Below are 17199 nucleotides of genomic sequence, written 5' to 3' on the forward strand. Positions count from 1 at the left end.
ATAAAACTAACACATCTTTCTCTGCTTGGGCGTATTATTTTTGCAGGGTGTAATCCTTTTGATAAAAGTGAGCCAGCCAACAAGCTGTGGCTAAAAAGTTTTTTTTATTTTTTATTTATATGGCACTTTTCACAGCCAAGAGATTCAAAGTGCTTTACGTGCAAACGTGGAATTAAATGAAACAAAAACAAACAAACAGTGGAAATAATAGACAGGAGAAAAACCGTTAAGAATCCTGTGATTTAAAGAAAATATAGAAATCAGAAGAGACCAATCAAAGAATCTAAAAGGTGCAGATCAAATCTCATGGCCTCCAAAACATGACCTGACAAAGTTAGTGATGGTCAACCTGGATCAACACACCTGAATGAAATGATGAGTTCATTACCAGGCATCTGGAGAACTTCAAGACATGTTGAGGAGGTAACTTAGCCATTTGAATCAGCTGTGTTGGATCAGGACACATCTAAAACCTGCAGGACACCGGCCCTCGAGGCCTGGAGTTTGACACCCGTGCTTTGGTGGATCAACACACTATATATCAGGGGTTTCCAACTCCAGTCCTTGAGAGCTACTGCACTGCAGCTTTTAAATGCATCCTTGTTCCGACACACCTGAATCAAATGAATGGCTTGTTACCAGGCCTTTGCCAAACTTGATGGCATGCTGAAGAGGTAATTCAATCATTTATTCAGCTGTGTTGAAATAGGGATGCATGTAAAAGCTTCAGGACAGTAGCTCTTGAGGACTGGAGTTGGACACCCCTGCTATAGATTATTGCTTTTCCACTCTTATGAGGTTTTAAATAACCACACTGTTGCTTTTTTAGTGTTTAACCATGTGGACACTAACACCAAGAGCTTATTGTAGTCTAAATTTAGAATGCAGTCAGTTGTTTTTACAGACCCCATAATGAGCTTGCAGTAACTGACAGGGAAATGGTGCTCCGTGTAATTGCAGTTCATCAAGGGCTGATTTTGTAAAGGTGCTTACTGAGGTTCATAACTGTGAGTCATGCATAATCTGTTTTTCAGCATTGGTTTGCATTGCTGGCTTATCTAATGTTTGAGTGAAACTGTGACACTGAACTGTGTAATCAGCCTCTGTGTCCACAAAGATGGCCTTATTGTTTTCCTGTGTGTTTCCTGCTGGGCTACATAAGGAAAGCGTAGGCAGGTCTATTATCATGTTTAACCTCTGCTCCCTGATACAACCCAAACAAGTTTCATTTCCCCTTTTTTCCTTCTTAGGACTATTTAAGTCCACTCTATTTAAACAAGCCAAAAAATGACCAGACAAATTTATTATTGGATATCTAATCTTTTTAAAATAGGCTTTATTTAACTTCATTTTTATCATGAACAGTGAGACATAGACATATTTTGTCTATCAAAGAGCTTCTACATTTGATAAACCAGTCTCAGTGGAGGACAGAAGAAAAAAGGGGTTTTATCAGACATCTATAAATCTGCAGTATTCAGAAAGCTGACAGGTAGGTGAGTGAGCTTTTCCCTCTCATTTGTCAGGGGAAGTTATGGTGGGTTTGTTCAAATTTGTCACAGGAAATGAACATTTAAAAAGAAGCACAATAGCTGAAATAAAATCCTGCTGTCTAATAATAGATTCGAAGACATGGGTGTAACTAATCAAACAGTATGCATTGTGCAGGTTCTATTCACCATGTAAAACAGTCAGACTATCTAGCATATTTATAGTTCATCTTTTCAGGGTTCAAAGAAGCTGGTTTCCTCTGTTTGTTTGCTGGTTCTAAGTATAATATAAGGGAGGTCCATGCAAGATCACAACGTTGATTGGAAAATGATTCTTTCGGGACAAAATGTACACAAGAATGGATATTATGCAACATGAAAGTCGATCCACCTTGTGGAAAAACACTCCCGTGATGTGACAAATTATCACGTTAGCGCTTCAGCTGAGTGTGTGCCAATAGCTAGTGTTACAGAGCAAACTTTCTCAATTCCAGATCAAAGTGGTACAGCCCTATAGCAGGTTTTGACATTGGTGGTTCTACAGTTACACTATTACTGTGGGAAAAAAATGACTGGGTTTAGGTTTTATTTATATCATTTAAATGTAAGCAGGGTATGCTGTAATGACCCAGAGGGGAGAAATCACTTGGAGTAGGGACAGTTTTCCAACAGAGCGTGCAAAGACACTTCTGTGAATGCTAAGGTTTATGTAAGTTACATTAGCAGTGTTAGTGCTTTTGTGCTCATGTGGTGTGGTGTGTGCACAAGTTCTGGAATTACAATTATAAAACCACACAAACTGTCATAATACTGTAAAAAAAACAAAAAACCTCACCAATAACATTCCACATCTCCCACAGTGTAACAATAGGTTCTGTTGTGCTTCGACATTTTTGTTTAGATACATTTTAACCATTTACAAACTTTTAAAGTCTGATTTTTCTTTTGCAGTTTTTAAATATTTTACGTTACATATAAATTATTACTTGATATTTTATTTAAATTTATGCTTATTTCACTGTCTTTCAGTCACTTTATTTTATATTTTATTTTATTTTATATAACATTCTAGTTATCTAAACTACTTAATAAATAGTCAAGTTTTTCTATCATAGGACTAAGTTTAAAAAAGGAAACATTTATATTACCACACACTATTCCATCTGAACAGTAACCAGGCACAACCCTGCTTAGTTTCTGACATCAGGCTATAGATATAAAACATGGATGTAAAAATGAAGCCAATGTGAAAGCACTTAAAAGCTGGCGTTATATCTGAAGGCCACCAGATGGCAATAGCTGCAGTTGCAAAAAGACCAGGCCTGGAAAAATTAAGTCTGTTTTGTAAAATCTTGGTCATTTTTGGTAATTTCACTTTCTAAATGAAGAATTTTCTGTAGTTTCAAATCACACTATTTGACAAACTGGCTGCCAATCACGTCATTTGCCAATGAGGGTGCAGTTTCACAGAAAGACCCGCCCACTCAGTCTTTTCCGTCAATAAGGAAACATTTAATTTATGAAAACTATAAGAACAAAATAAGGTTACCTGGACAAATGATAAAAAAATTTAGATCACTGGAAATGTGACTATATGACTTTCTGTGTCATCCACAAAACATTTGCACCTGCACATCATAGTGGTTGCTGCCAAACTAGAAGGAAGATGAAATTGTGGCTACACCCTTGAGTATTGTTGACACACTAGGTGTAATGTGGGTTTCACTTGTGTGGGCTAGTTGATCTGGTCTGTGGTTCTGCTTTGGTTAATGTTCACACTGCCTTTTTATAGACCAATCAAGAGTTGCAACATGACTTTATACAGACCAGTGAGTAAGTAACTTGGTGCCAAAGCATAAAAAATAGGATGAAGGCCCCAGAATCTAAGCATGGTTCCTAACTGATTAGTACATATGTCACTTCACTGAAATCTGTTGCTTCCTAAATAGCTGTCAGGGGGATTTATTAGTTTATCTATATATAGGCATTCATCTTTTATATTATTTATTTATCAGGCAAGATTGATATGCCGTGCAACCCTTAGCTGTGTAAGGTTGTGATGCACTGGCGACCTGTCCAGTGTGTGCGCATTGTCCTTTGCTGTAAGGCATCGTAACTTAGTATTAATTAATGTAACAATTCTCAAATTTGAGATAAATACATTATATCTAATTAAATCCTATTAGAAAAAGGGAAAAAGAAGACCAAGAGTACCTCAGTTGAAGGGATCAGAGTAACCAACCTCAGAATTAGTACACTGAGCTAGAGTTCATGTAGCAGATGCATTTCAGTGCGTCTGGACCAGACAGTGTCAAAAACGTAATTTTAGTCCATTACATATAATGAACGTGTCATAAATACATTTCAACACTTAAATATAATTACATGTTTTGGTTTTTCAATCATTTAGGATATATAAACTGTATGTATATGTTTGTTCATTTATTCCTGTCATAGACATACTGTCAAGCAAAGGTAATAAATGGATGGCTTTTTGAATTTTGTGATTGTGAGAATGACACCAATACAATTGAAAGGCTATGTGAGTACGGTCTAAAACAAATAATGTGCACAGATATCAGTGGTTATGTTGTATTTAGGATAAAATTAGTTGCTTTAAGTTTCACGCTAAAGCACATTGCATGCTTTCAGTAAGTTGCTGTTAACAGCAAAGTCCTATGCTTCCTATTTCCCTTGAATCTTAACATCCCAGAACTTAAAAATAACAGCGTGACTATAAATACTGACAGACGTTGAGCAGTGACCCAGCAAAAACACTTTGGGATCAAAACTTAAAAGTGTGCTATAATTAAATGCAATAGGACGGTTGGGAGGGTCTGTCTGGTGCACTGAGACGAGAATGGGTCCATGCAAAGGTCACTGGAGGGCTTGCTTTTGTCTGAGTTTTCCTTCAAAACCAGCAACTCCTCACACAGCGAGCTGTTCAGCAGAGTAATAAAAAAAAGAGAAAAACAGCTTCAGACTGGGAATGTCTGCAGCTCTTATTCTCACAGCAGGCAGAAACACTGTGTGCGGTGTTTACTTCCTAACAACAGGAAAACAAAGGGCACATACATTTTATCAGATACATGAAGTGAACTGTTTCACTATCAGCTTTGGCATCATTGCCTTGTTCTTGGATTACTGTAATCATTACAAGAGAGAAAACAGTCATTTCCTCCAGAATGAGGGAAATATTTCTTTTCTGCTTGTTTAAGAAACTTTTTGTGTGTGAAGTGAAGAATATCCAACTCTGGAATTATGGAATTAGATAAGTGAGTTTTTCAGTATTTTTCCTTCCTCTTTTTTGGCATTAGAAACAAATTTATATATATGTATTTTTTTTAATATAAGTTAAGCAGTAATTTCATTTAAGTAACAGTGGTTTTTGCAGGCCAGTAGGGGGCAGACAATATTTGCCACTGGTGTGTTGTCTATAGTCAAGAGAAATACACTTTGTGTTGTGTAGTTCAGCAAATGACCAGAAGAGATCACAGTCTTCAAACTTTTCACTCCTGCACCTTCTGGCGAACATCAGCTCCTGCTCGTGTTCACACAGCAGGTCTGTGAGCAGACCTTTTTTTTTTTTTTTTTTTAAATGGACTGTTCATTTCTTTAAAGTGATCTTTCAATTTCTCAAAATCATAAGTAACTGTTTCATTCCTATAGCGTACTTTGTTGGAAACTTAGGAATAATATTCTATGTTCAAATCATCACATTTTTTGGATAATGAGATCCACTGATACAAATTTCTTTTGGATGATGTTGTTGATTTGACCTTGTGATACAGGAATAAATAAAGGATCTCCAGAGTGACACAGCAATACTCTAACAGGAGGCATGCAGGTTGTCAAGCAGGACGAGGAAGACCTGGTGGTCACGGGAATATCAGGGGTCATCACTGAAGATCAGATTTGTTCCATGAGTCCACCACATCTGTGAAATACAGTGACATTACAAGTAGTACCATGATGAAACGCACATACGGTACTACAATATTTAATGGTTGTAGTACCAGCTGTAAAACTGGACAACTAAAAGCTATTGTTACCTTTTGTGTAGGTGATCTAAAGAATTGTCTCAGTGATTCTGTAAGTGTTCCTTAAAAATACGACTACAAAATGCAATTTTAGAACAATGAACAGGTTTTGTGTCTAGACTTTTGAAAAATGACATCCAGTTCTAAAACTAGAGTCAGAGTGGTTGTAGAAGTGTAAAAAGAGATTTAAAAGAGCTGAGAGAGTTTACTTGCCTGAGCTCTTCAGACCGGGAATCCCACAGTCATTGCCCTTGAGTGCAACTATAACCTTTAGTGATCAGATAGTCTTTGGAAACACTAACAAGGCCTTGCTGGAAAATCTGCTGTGGGGATCAGGCTCATATGGAGAAGCCTAACTGTGTAGGGCTTTAAAAACAAGCAATAAAATCTTACAATTGGTTCTAAAACTAACAGATAGCCAGTCATGAGCTAATATGACTGATGTAACTTCATCATAATGCGCATGACAGCTAAAGTCCTCATAATACAGCTGAATCTTTTACTACATGTTATGAGCCTGGCAGGAGAATATTGAATTAATTGTAGCATGCGATGACTGAAGACTGATGTCAGAGTAAAGAGAATTACAGTAGTCAAATCCACAAGAAATAAAAGCTGGAATAAGACAAGAATGAGTGGATTTTACAAATCTGTCTGAGGTGAATGACCCAATTTCAGATACCAGCACATCAAAAGAGAGGTAGAAGTTAAAGGTTACGCCTTGCAAACCTCTTTTGAGACTTTTTTTGTAATTTGAGACCTGGACAAGAGGAAAAATCAATAGAAGAGGGTGTATCATCCCTCACTTTTAGAATCCTACAGCTTTAGAAAACTGTTGCACATCTTTTGCTAAATAAGACCAGTCCTCTATGATATGGCTTAATTTGGGTTTCTTTTTTAGAAGCTTTGGGATACCTATTTATATCAATGAATGACATCGGGAGCAAGTCAGGGTTCAGTACCTTGCCTAAAGATACGTTGGCATACAGACTGGAGCAGCCAGGGATTGAAGCGCCAGCCTTCTAATTAGTGGATGCATCGCTCTACCTCCTGAGCCCTTTGCATAACACATAACTACACATTTTATAACAAAATATATAAAAACAGTCTGCATGTGTGACTGTACGGTATGTATTTCTGTGTGAGCTCAATTACTCTCTGTGAAAAAACAGAGATAAATATCACATTTCTAACATCACTTCATGTTACCTTACATATCTCTTCATAAAGTCCTCTACAAGCTAACAACACACCTACGCACATCGTCATTTACATCTTCACACTATTGCTTACCCGCACACATCACATATGGATGGACCTTAACTGACCTCCACCACTCTTACTTTACAGGTAACACTCCCTCTCTCTCTCAAACTCAGGGTCTTGGCTCACTACACACCAGGGAGGAAAATCCTGGCATCTATGCACACAGGAAACACACAGTCAGAATCAAGAGATGTCAGAGTCAGCGCAAAGCACACAGGAAAGCAAGTGCCAAGGTTTAACAGAGTAGTTTAACAACCCAGTGAAGAATGAGTCTGCTTCATGGGATAATCAAGAACAGGTAGTTGACTGTCACAGGTGTGTTTGGCCAGAGGAAGCAACCCACGATAAGTCCCATCCATGAACACAAACCCCAACAAATGGGCACAGAAAGAGAAAGAGGAGAAAGAGAAAACCAAGGGAGAGAGACAGAAAGAAAACAAACCTGGAGCAGACAGCATGGGAGCACCGTGGGACCATGACAGTCAACAAGCCAAAAAATGCTGTTTTGATAAATGAAATAAGAATATGTTGTTAAACAATCAAAAAGACTTCTTCTGATTGTGGAGTTTTTTTAATGCACTTTTTCAAATGAAATATGCATGATACTGATATGCAGATTTGGTTCCTAAAAGATCAAAGGGCAGAGTCTATTCTATTCATCATCTTACTGAATAATGTGTGTCTTATGAGAATTATAGATCAGCTGAAGGCTGATCTATAAGGGAGCTTTTAGAACAACCTGATAATACTGAATAATAATAATACAGCCTAGAAGTTTTTTTTTTGTTTGTTTTTTTTTTACAAAAAAACATAAAAAGTAATACTAAAAAGTTAAAGATAGTTTTTTGTTGTTGTTGTTTTTTTTTAGCATTGGTGGTCATCCAGACCTTTATGTCTTTAACTTAAGTGCAACTAATTGGTGGTTGTGATCTGGCTTCATAGAAAAATAAAGCTGGGTATGATCTGCAAACGAATAAAAATATATAATATTGCCAAAGGGAAGTATGTATAATGTCAATAGAATGGGTCCCAGCACAGAACCCTGTGAAACTCCATAATTAATTTTAGTGTGTAAAGTAGACTCCCCATTTGCATGAATATATTGGTAGATAGATTAAAAGATATGATTCAAACCACTGCAGCACAGTACCTTTAATACCTGTGGTGCATTCTAACCTCTACAGTAAAAGCTGTTCAATGAAAATTTGATCTTTGCTTCATCTGTATTGTATCAAAGCAACTGGAAAAATTGCTAGTATTGAAAAATGTGCAATCTTAACTTACTGTATGTGGCACAGAAGTTAAGTGATTCACAAAGTAATCAGTAATATACATGTTGTTACAGCAAAATTATCATTAGATAGTTGTAAATGTACATTTCTTTTTTTCTTTTGTTTTCAAGGAGCCAAACTGTTTTTAAGTGGTCTTGAGCAATAGATATAAAGGCTTTCAAAAAGCCTTTCACAGATTTTCTTTGGACACTGGATGCTCTTTCACTCATAAGTTTAGTCCTTTAACTCATTTTCATTTCATTGTTGTGTCTATACATTTATGTTTGCACATGTTTCAGTAGATTGATGCACCCATTTCCCATTGTCTTGAAAGAATGCAAAGAAATGAGGTGTAGCTCAAGACTTTTGCACAGCACTGCATAACTTACGTTCCCCTTGTTGTTCTCCCAGAGACACTGCTACCACTGCTAGCTTCAGCTCTTGCTTGTAATAGGCACCCAGTGCCTGTTTGTTTTTCAGCAGTTTCAGTCAGATTAATACCAGGGGACTCGGTAAAGGAGTAGCTGGGCCATGCTGTATATCAATAATCATGACTTAACCTTCTTACATTTTTATTTAACTAAACCCACTTGCTAATCTGAGCAAACCAGCCAACTCTGGTATGTCTCTCATAAGAGTTGTGCTTTTTTGAGTATTATTATCTTCTTTAATACTTTTTGAGTGCCTCTTCACTTCTCAATCAACTCTGAGCCACGTGTGGACATTATGATTAACCTAATGTTAAAACAACATATGAAATATTCTGATATAGAAGGTAAATAAATATATAGTGGCTAGGTGTGCAAATACTTTTGATCCCAGGTATTTAAAGGGTGTCCAGAAAATATAACATATGCTTAATTTTCAGTTTCACCAATTTCAATAATTCACAGGCAAGTAGTTAAGGATTTTAAAATTACGCATATTCAAGGCAGTTATATAAATAAAAACTACCGTTATTCTTGTATTGTATTATTTATTCTTTAATTATTAGAAAACATATATATATATATGTTTTCTTATCTATGGGGTTATTTTGTAGTGAAAGCGTTTCAGTTCCTAAACCTGAACCACACTTTTTCAACTTTCTCCACAAAACTGACCAAACCAGCCCCGAAAAATCACGTGGTTTCTGAGGTTTGCGTCTGGCTTTTTTTTCTCTCTGTGGGGGAGCGAGCACCCTTTGAAGAATTGCGCATGCGCGACAGTATTTAATCTCCCTTGCGAGTTTATGTTCAACACCTTTTGGCAGCAAAGTCTTAGCAAAGAACTTTCAAAAGTATTATTCGGCATATCTTAGCACTTGGAGTTAAATTCAGGCGATGCTTTCTTGCCGCATGTGTTTTGGAGCGAAAATTAGTTTTGGGGCTCGGGTTGGTTGCAAAGGTACTTACTGGAGCTAGTTCCGCCTTGCTCTCTCCCCTGTGATGGACAACAGCGACAAGTGTCAAAAGTAAGAAGGGTTCAATCAAACAGAACAAAAACGGAAAAATCACCAGGCCTTTTGGATAAATACCACCTAGGCTGACCGAGTACGGGAAAAGGTGAGTCACCGTTGTACAACACATTGTATCGGTCTTTAGGAGCTTGAGCAACAACTGTAAGCTAATTTACATTAGCTAGCAAAGCTAATGCTACAGTAGGAGGACAGTAACCACCTGTTGCTGGCTCTTACTTAACTTTAGTTAGCAGCAGCCAGGGATTAGCTTTTGTACAGGTGCTGCTGTGATACGTTTCTGTTTCATGGGAACATACCCAACTTTTGGTTGCTCAGGGTGGAAAGAGAAAATGAAATGGAAGACAGAAAACAACGTAAAGGAATGTGTATCGAAATAGTTTCACAGGACCTTTCCCCCAATTAGCTTCTGTTATGTAGTTTCCTGTACCTGCCTGGCCTTTACTGTACACGTAACGTTGGCTAGGGCGATGCCAAATAGCTGAAAATAACCTTCTAATAGTTTCTTTCAATGCTTCTTACATGTCGTTCTCAGTGCAGACAGCAACTACTACACAATTAGCATATCCTGTGTTTTTTGTATTTTTTTTTTTGCCTTACTTTTGAATAACTTAAAAGAGATCTTAAGAAAGAAGATCAAGCGTTCTGAGTTATTACATCGCATTATACTAATGTCGAAATGGGCCCTGTTGGTCTAGGCCATTTGATTTCCAGAGAAGTGCATTCCATTCACATATCGGTCTACATGCCTTGACAGGCACCCGGTGCCTTTAGACCTGTTTGAAAACAGTAATACGCCCTGTAGGAGCCACAGTTTGTTTTTGTGCTAGACAGGCAGCTGTGCATTGTCCTGTTGTTGGGATATGCATTCAGATGGATGTTGTGGTTTTTTGCATTTGACCAGGACCACACTCACTGAACAAGCATACGAGAAAAATTCCATAAAAGTCAGACTACCTAAAGGTATGTAACACTATGAAGTGACGTTGAGAGACTTTATAGGATAGGACTTTTTGAAGGTACATATTTTTCAAATGGTGGGAAAAGGGATAACCACCTAATTGTTTGCCATGATTGATCTTTTGGCAGATAATCAACTATCAGTTTTGTCACAGTTGAATTTGTCACTAAATTTTAAAAGTTGGCTTTATAGAACTGTAATCCCTTTTTAATTTTGCCCTCTCCCCACCTTCTTGTAATTAATGCAGAGCAAGAAAAAGCTAGAGAATATATATATGAAAATATATATAAAAAAGCTTTATATATTTTTTTCTCATGCTGTGAGAGATATTGTCGAGCCTTAAAAAATTGCGTGCAAGTGTAAAACAGGCTAGTTTTGTAAACAGTTGCACATAAGGGTTAGTGGGATATAAATAGCTCAAATGTGATTATTTTAATGTTGTGGAGCTGTGGGACTTAAATTCGAATGCATGTGGCACCATGATGAAAGTGTTTCACTGAGAGCTACGCAGTTACTCATAGCTTCATTTAGTGATCGCCAGGCCTGCACAATAAAGGCAGCACAATGGCTGATTGTGCGCCTCTCAGCTCTGCACAACCCTGACCCTTTTTCCATGAGCTGAGAGTGAGCTAATTGGGAGCTTACAGTGAACAAACACGATTGTGTGAGGGGGAAAAATAAAAAATAAAACTTTACGAACTGCCAGTGCAGTACAACCGCAGCATTTCAGCTAAAGACAGACTTTTCGAAGGAATCTCGCATTACTAAAAGTGCTAACAAAAACATGAAATGACATTTAAAAGAAATGATTCAAAAAAACATATTTCATTATGCAATGGTTTGCAAGTTTTTAACATAATCTGCCATCATTAAACATTGCTTTAGTTCCATTAAATCAGAGTCAGGTCGACATTTAACAAAGTATGTTGACAGCTTGAAGTGCTAACTTTATTTTTAAGGAAAATTCTTGGACCTGGTTTAAATTCATGAGAGTAATCACTGTGGATTGGGTGTGTGGAGCTGTGAGAGTCTCATGATGTGCATTTTATGAAAAGTGACAACCAAATTAGATAAAAGTCTAAGTGGCTCAAGGAGTAATCTTTTTTGTTGAAGAAGGATAATTGACACATTGAAAAAAGGTCATGCTCTTGCCTAAAACACATTAAAAAAAACAAAAAAACCCCAAAAAGACAAAAGTGGAAAATTTTGCTGAATTTGAGATCATTTCAGGTGTTTGGAGACTAAAAACTACAGTAAACAAGAGGACAATAATATTTTGTTACGATACATTTGATATGATATATTTCAATGGTTCCTTCAAAGTATAAACACAATCCTTCCAGAATCAAACTTTTCCACTCAGCAACCATCTTTGTGAGGCCTTCAGGTCATTGTTTTCTGCAGTTATTTTGAAGCTTGTTTCCAAAGAAATTTTCAAATGGGTCTGTCCGGCATGTCTTTGGAGGATGCTTGAAACGTCTGTTATGAAGGAAAAGTCCTTCAAAATTTATGACTAATTGGCACAAAGAAGCTCCATAAAATTACTTGTGTAGTCACATCTGATGGAAAACTGTGAAAGTTCTACAAATTTGCTCCAAAATAAATATGTTTAAAAACAAACAAACTCAGAACCCTAAAGTTACATTTTTGCTTCACATGGATTTTTTTTTTGTATAATTACATTTTCATTGGCACCTGGCATTAGCAAAATGTCTGTGTTGCTAAATAAATGCCATGCTAATGAATTGCTACTGCAAATAAAAAGTACACTTACTTTTCTACTTAAACTTTATTATTTATAAGTAAATTATCTACTCTTAGGATCTATTAACAGAGTGTAATATTTGGGCTAAATATTGTAGATGAAGTATTTAACAATCTGCATATTTTTCTTTTCCTTAGTTGAACTGCCACTTTTTGGTAGTTGTAATGTTTCCACAGAGTAGCAGTGAAGTATGGCTTTAAAATAAACTCCTTTCAGGTTTTGTTCCACAAATGTTTCTGTTCTCAGGTAAAAATAATTGTTAGCCTTAATTAACATGTTATCATTACCTGGAGAGGCCTGAGCCATGTCGCCACGTCACAGCTCTGGTTTTGGTCACATGTTGTTTTGTTGTTTCTGCTCTCTTTACTTTATCCTCGATTAAAATGTTTCAAAAAAATTCATATCGCACTTGAGATTAGGTAGCTCTAGCATACCACTTAACACTAACTATCTTGGTAAGGGCTGTACACAGTATTATCTAAATTAACTTCACTGGTCACTGGAATATAAAAACTGCATATACAGAATCACCAGTAAAAATGTTTTTCAATGAAACCTGATTTTAAAGTCTGCTGACTTTTCCACAAAAATAGTTTCAAAACGCTTTTTTTCTCCCCCTGAAAGTCATGCGACTATAATACTTTTGTGGCATTATCCCCCAGATTTAAATACAAGATTTTTTGAATACCATGCTTCAGAAAAAATCTGCTTTTCACAGAAATGTGAGGACATAACTTTGTTCCTATTACCAGACCTGAAAATCTAGCTGCTGTTTAAGTTGTGTGATGTGGGTTTAAGTCACAGAGCTAACATGGAAGCACTAACTGAAAACCAAGGTAAATCAGAGGCTGGGCTATCACCTATTCAACCTTTGGTTGTTCTGTAAAGCAGTGACAGGATTGTGTGCGTGTGTTTGCACATGTTCACGTGGTGTCCCAAGGCCTCAGTCCACTGGCTCAGCTGTTCTGGTTTTCACACTCTTGTACATGCACATAAACTGGTGCACATTAACTCACCTCTGTGTTTGCTGTGCTGCCAGCCGGCACCAGTGCTCAGAGGATATTTGAGAGCAGAATTGGGTTGCAATGGTGCTGAATAGGGCTGAACAATTATGGAAAATAATCTAATTGCGATTTTTTTTGCCCCAATATTGCGATTGCGATGCGATATGCGATTATTTTTTAAGGTCTTTGTCTTCTGTATTATTAAACAAAGACAAGCAATACATCATATAGTATGGCCAATACTATATTACATTAATTTTAAACTGTTCTTTCCTGGAAGACAGACCTCTGTTATGATGACATGAGGTGATGCATGAATTGATGACTGACATTTTTATTTAACTTCTTCAATCACAACAGTATATTTGAACATACACAATAGTTTATTTTTAGCTTACAAACATCTGAGCATAAAGTGCTGACAAGGAACCCTGGTGTAAACATTAAAATGAAAGTCAGTACAATGTGCAGATTGCAGAAATATACATAAAAAAAATCAGTGGCTTTACCACACTCAGTTTTTCGACATCTGTGAACTACTAGACAGTCATTCAATTAAAAAATAATATTAAATAAATAAAACTAATAAATAAAAAATACACACATCTTACTGATCTCTGCAGTCAGTAACATTACACATAAAGTGCAAACATAATAGCAATTGTATAAACACACACACAAACACGCCTTTAAAGTTTAAAGGCGTGAAATTGGACGGTCTAGCCTTCTGATTAGCTAATCAGAAGGCTAGTTCTGATTAGCGTCACCGCTGTCTCGGTGGAGTTTAATAAACTCGGCCGTCTGCTTCTTGCTATCTAAAATATAACCAGACACTGGTGTAAATTCTCGACTGTCTCATACTTCTGTTTAATAAGTTTTCTGTTTGACGTTTAGTCAGCTGTGTAAAAACCAAGGAGGAACCCACCCAGGGGATTAATAAAGTTTTATTTTATCTAATCTAATAACTTTAATCTCAGCCAAACCGATTTACTCACGAACAAACAAAACACTGAAAAAAGCCCAACAATAACATTTTTAGGTTGTCTAAGTGACTTATATATTACGTTTAACCCGAGCAGCGAAACTCCGCGGTGATCTGAAAATGATGTGCCGGGAGTTGTGCCGTTCTCGGCCGCATCAGTAACCCTCGAGCTCCCGGCTAGCTGTCGAGCTGGTGGGTAGCAGACGCCTCTGAAAACGTCGAAGCACTTTTGCAAATATGGGATATCTTGATAAACCGAGCAGATATTTGATGTTTACACAACTACTTTCTCGCCTGAAAATATGTTAAAAGTTTATTTTGTGACCCAGAAAGATTAGTATGAGTAATTTTAAAACTTAGTAGCGGCCGCCATTGCTGGAAACTGGAGTTTGGCTGGGCCGCGCTATGAATTCTGGGATATGGTAGTAATTTGGACAGCCTTCGGCACGTCGCTGTGACGTAATCGGTCTACAAATGCGGCCTCAGGAGGATGCAGCCCATGAATTTGGACATGTCCAGAGTATAATCGCAGCCTTTGCGGTTAGAAAATTGCACTTGATCATGTCGCGATATTATCGCAAATGCGATATATCGTTCAGCCCTAGTGCTGAACTTGATCTAGTGAATTATTTGTGAGTGTAACTGTGTATCAGTTTCTTTCTTTACTCATCAGTTGGAAATAAGCCTTTATCTATTTATTATTGCTTATCAGGAAGAAAGTAATAAAACTATGCATCGGTATTGGGTCAGATTGAACAGATTTATTAGTAATTATAAAAATATTATCATTAGGCAAGCAGGACCTATTTTTACATGCCATTTGCACGCATTCTTACTATTAACAGTGTGCATCTATTTATATAGTGGATGTCAGTGTTTTGAGTTAGTGCACTGTTGCGGATGTTTGGCATTTTGGGGAATACCTAGGAGTTACATGTTTAAGTAAACATATGCTTAAGAGAAGTGGAATAGCTGAAGTGAAGTACAGCGCAGCTACAGCTGTTGAGCATGTAGGCCAAGACTTGTCAAACCAGTTGGACTGAACCAAAATGGTTGAGGCAGAGGGGTTGGACAGTTGCTGAACTCAAAGTTCAAAAGCGGAGTTGGTGCTCTTGTTTCAGTGTGAGGTAATGAATGTTTTATCGTAAATGAGCAACTTGTTTTCCTTTTTTCATCAGTGGTGTTTGGGGGGGGATCTCTGCTACAGTCCAAGGAAATGGCACAAACTAAAACTGTATCTCATAAACTGCTTACTCAGCAGGTTTTCAAAGCAGCTCATCTACAAGGAAGTTCACTTTTTGTGTCTTGCCTTATGTTCCTGAATGTTTGTATACTTGACAGGATCATTTTGCTGCTGAGGTTTTCCCCATTGGAACCAGAAGTCAGAAAAGGAAAAACTTCAAGGTCGCTGTTTCTGGGGGAGCATTTTATTGATAATCAATGACCTTCAGTCAAAGTAAGTTGACTCATAATGGCATTTTAAAATACAAATCTCATACAGATAACAATTATTGGCTTATTGTGCATTTTCTTCATCATGACTGCAGCTGAATTCACATAGAACATCCTGTGCTTCATCAAAAGAAAAGTAAAGAAAAGGTCTAATTCTCGCCTACCTACACTCACTCTTTTATTTTGTAATGTACACATTGTTCAGTCACACGGGCGGGGTTATACCAGTTTGTTCGCAGGAGACTTTTGACATTCCAAAGTGCAGCATGATACTGCTGTTAGGACCCACCTCTGTTGATGTCACCATGTAGCCGCACCCACTGTTTCTGACCAACTGGCAAGCGGAGCAATGCTGTGAATAGCTCCTGTGATGCTCCCTGGGAGAGAAAACACACACTGTCAGTTTGTCAATGTCAGCTGCTTGTTTGACCTTGTCATCTGGAACTTAACTATGATCAGTCACCAATCCACCCAGCTGCTTGGTCTTAAAGCAACATGACATTAAGAACAGTGATTTGCTAGCCTGGGGACGACGATGTTGCCATTAGTCCCTTGAAAGCAGTTTAATTACTTTTTGATTTTGAATTATGATGTGTCAGCCATGTTTGAACATTAACGAGAAATGTCAAAAAAACAGAAGATATTTATATATATATTTTTTAAGACTTAATGTTCAGTGTGAGTCTGAACAATGATCCTATAATATTTAGTCGGCTGTTTGATAGTTTGGTGTTAATGAGATTTAAGTAGAGCTTGTTCACATTTTTTGCACAGATACATTTTTGTGGTAACTCATACAGGGTTTAAATAAACCTCCGGAAGATTTTTGTGAAAATGCATATTGGCATAACATGCTTCACCCGACAGGCCAGCTTAACAAGTGAACTGTATATAGGTCTGTATATAGGCATAGTTTTTGTCAACATCCCTTTCTTTTCTGAAGAAAGCAAGACGATGACTAAATAAATTCAAGAGGAAAATGTTCTAGTGAAACAAGCTCCAATTGGATTTAAGTTGTGTAGAGAGGCGGGCCAGGTTTGGAAGTGAGCCAATCAGAATTAACCTCCTTGTGCAACAAGGTTAGGCTTGCAATTTGACGTGTCTGTGACAAAAACAGGATGGGAGGGGGGAGAAGCTCCCATGCTCTCTGTCTTCATAAGAAAACAGGAAGAGAAGAGTGGACTTTATAAGCCATGTGGCACAACTTTTACCGGTAAAAACACGACAAACACTTTATATTTTACTCAACTGTGATAATGTTATGATTTTTAGCCAAATTAAAACGGGGCTCAATCTAAAAGGGTTACAATGCCTAAAATAGGACTAACACAAAATGACGTTTTAGTCAAAAGACTGCCACTAAAACAAAATCAAAATTTGCTGTCAGAACAAACACTGATACGGATTAACTACACTTTTAGCTTTCGGCTACATTTAGCAAGCTATTTTTATTCTGATTTATTTTGTAGCTATTATACTTTAGAGAGCATTAAAAATATATTCAGCTTTTTA

The 17199-nt window shown here is 37.2% G+C and overlaps 1 protein-coding gene across 2 annotated transcripts in view; it reads left to right on the forward strand.

The window, feature by feature from the left end:
* The first annotated feature begins 9250 nt into the window (after positions 1 to 9250).
* phactr4a (phosphatase and actin regulator 4a) overlaps positions 9251 to 17199 on the forward strand; it is a 38710-nt gene continuing 30761 nt past the window's right edge. Inside the window, exons 1-2 of one of the 2 annotated variants that reach the window (XM_085261599.1) lie at positions 9251 to 9611; positions 15577 to 15691. The gene's annotated coding sequence lies outside the window, so the exon portion shown is untranslated. Of the gene's footprint in view, positions 9612 to 10347; positions 10487 to 15576; positions 15692 to 17199 lie in introns of those variants that run through there. The other variant, XM_085261600.1, reaches the window with a different exon arrangement.

The sequence above is a fragment of the Mchenga conophoros genome, linkage group LG22 (assembly GCF_057382185.1).
Source record: "Mchenga conophoros isolate Kocher_MC1m ecotype Shallow Benthic linkage group LG22, M_conophoros_male_GT1.1, whole genome shotgun sequence".
NCBI lineage: Eukaryota > Metazoa > Chordata > Actinopteri > Cichliformes > Cichlidae > Mchenga > Mchenga conophoros.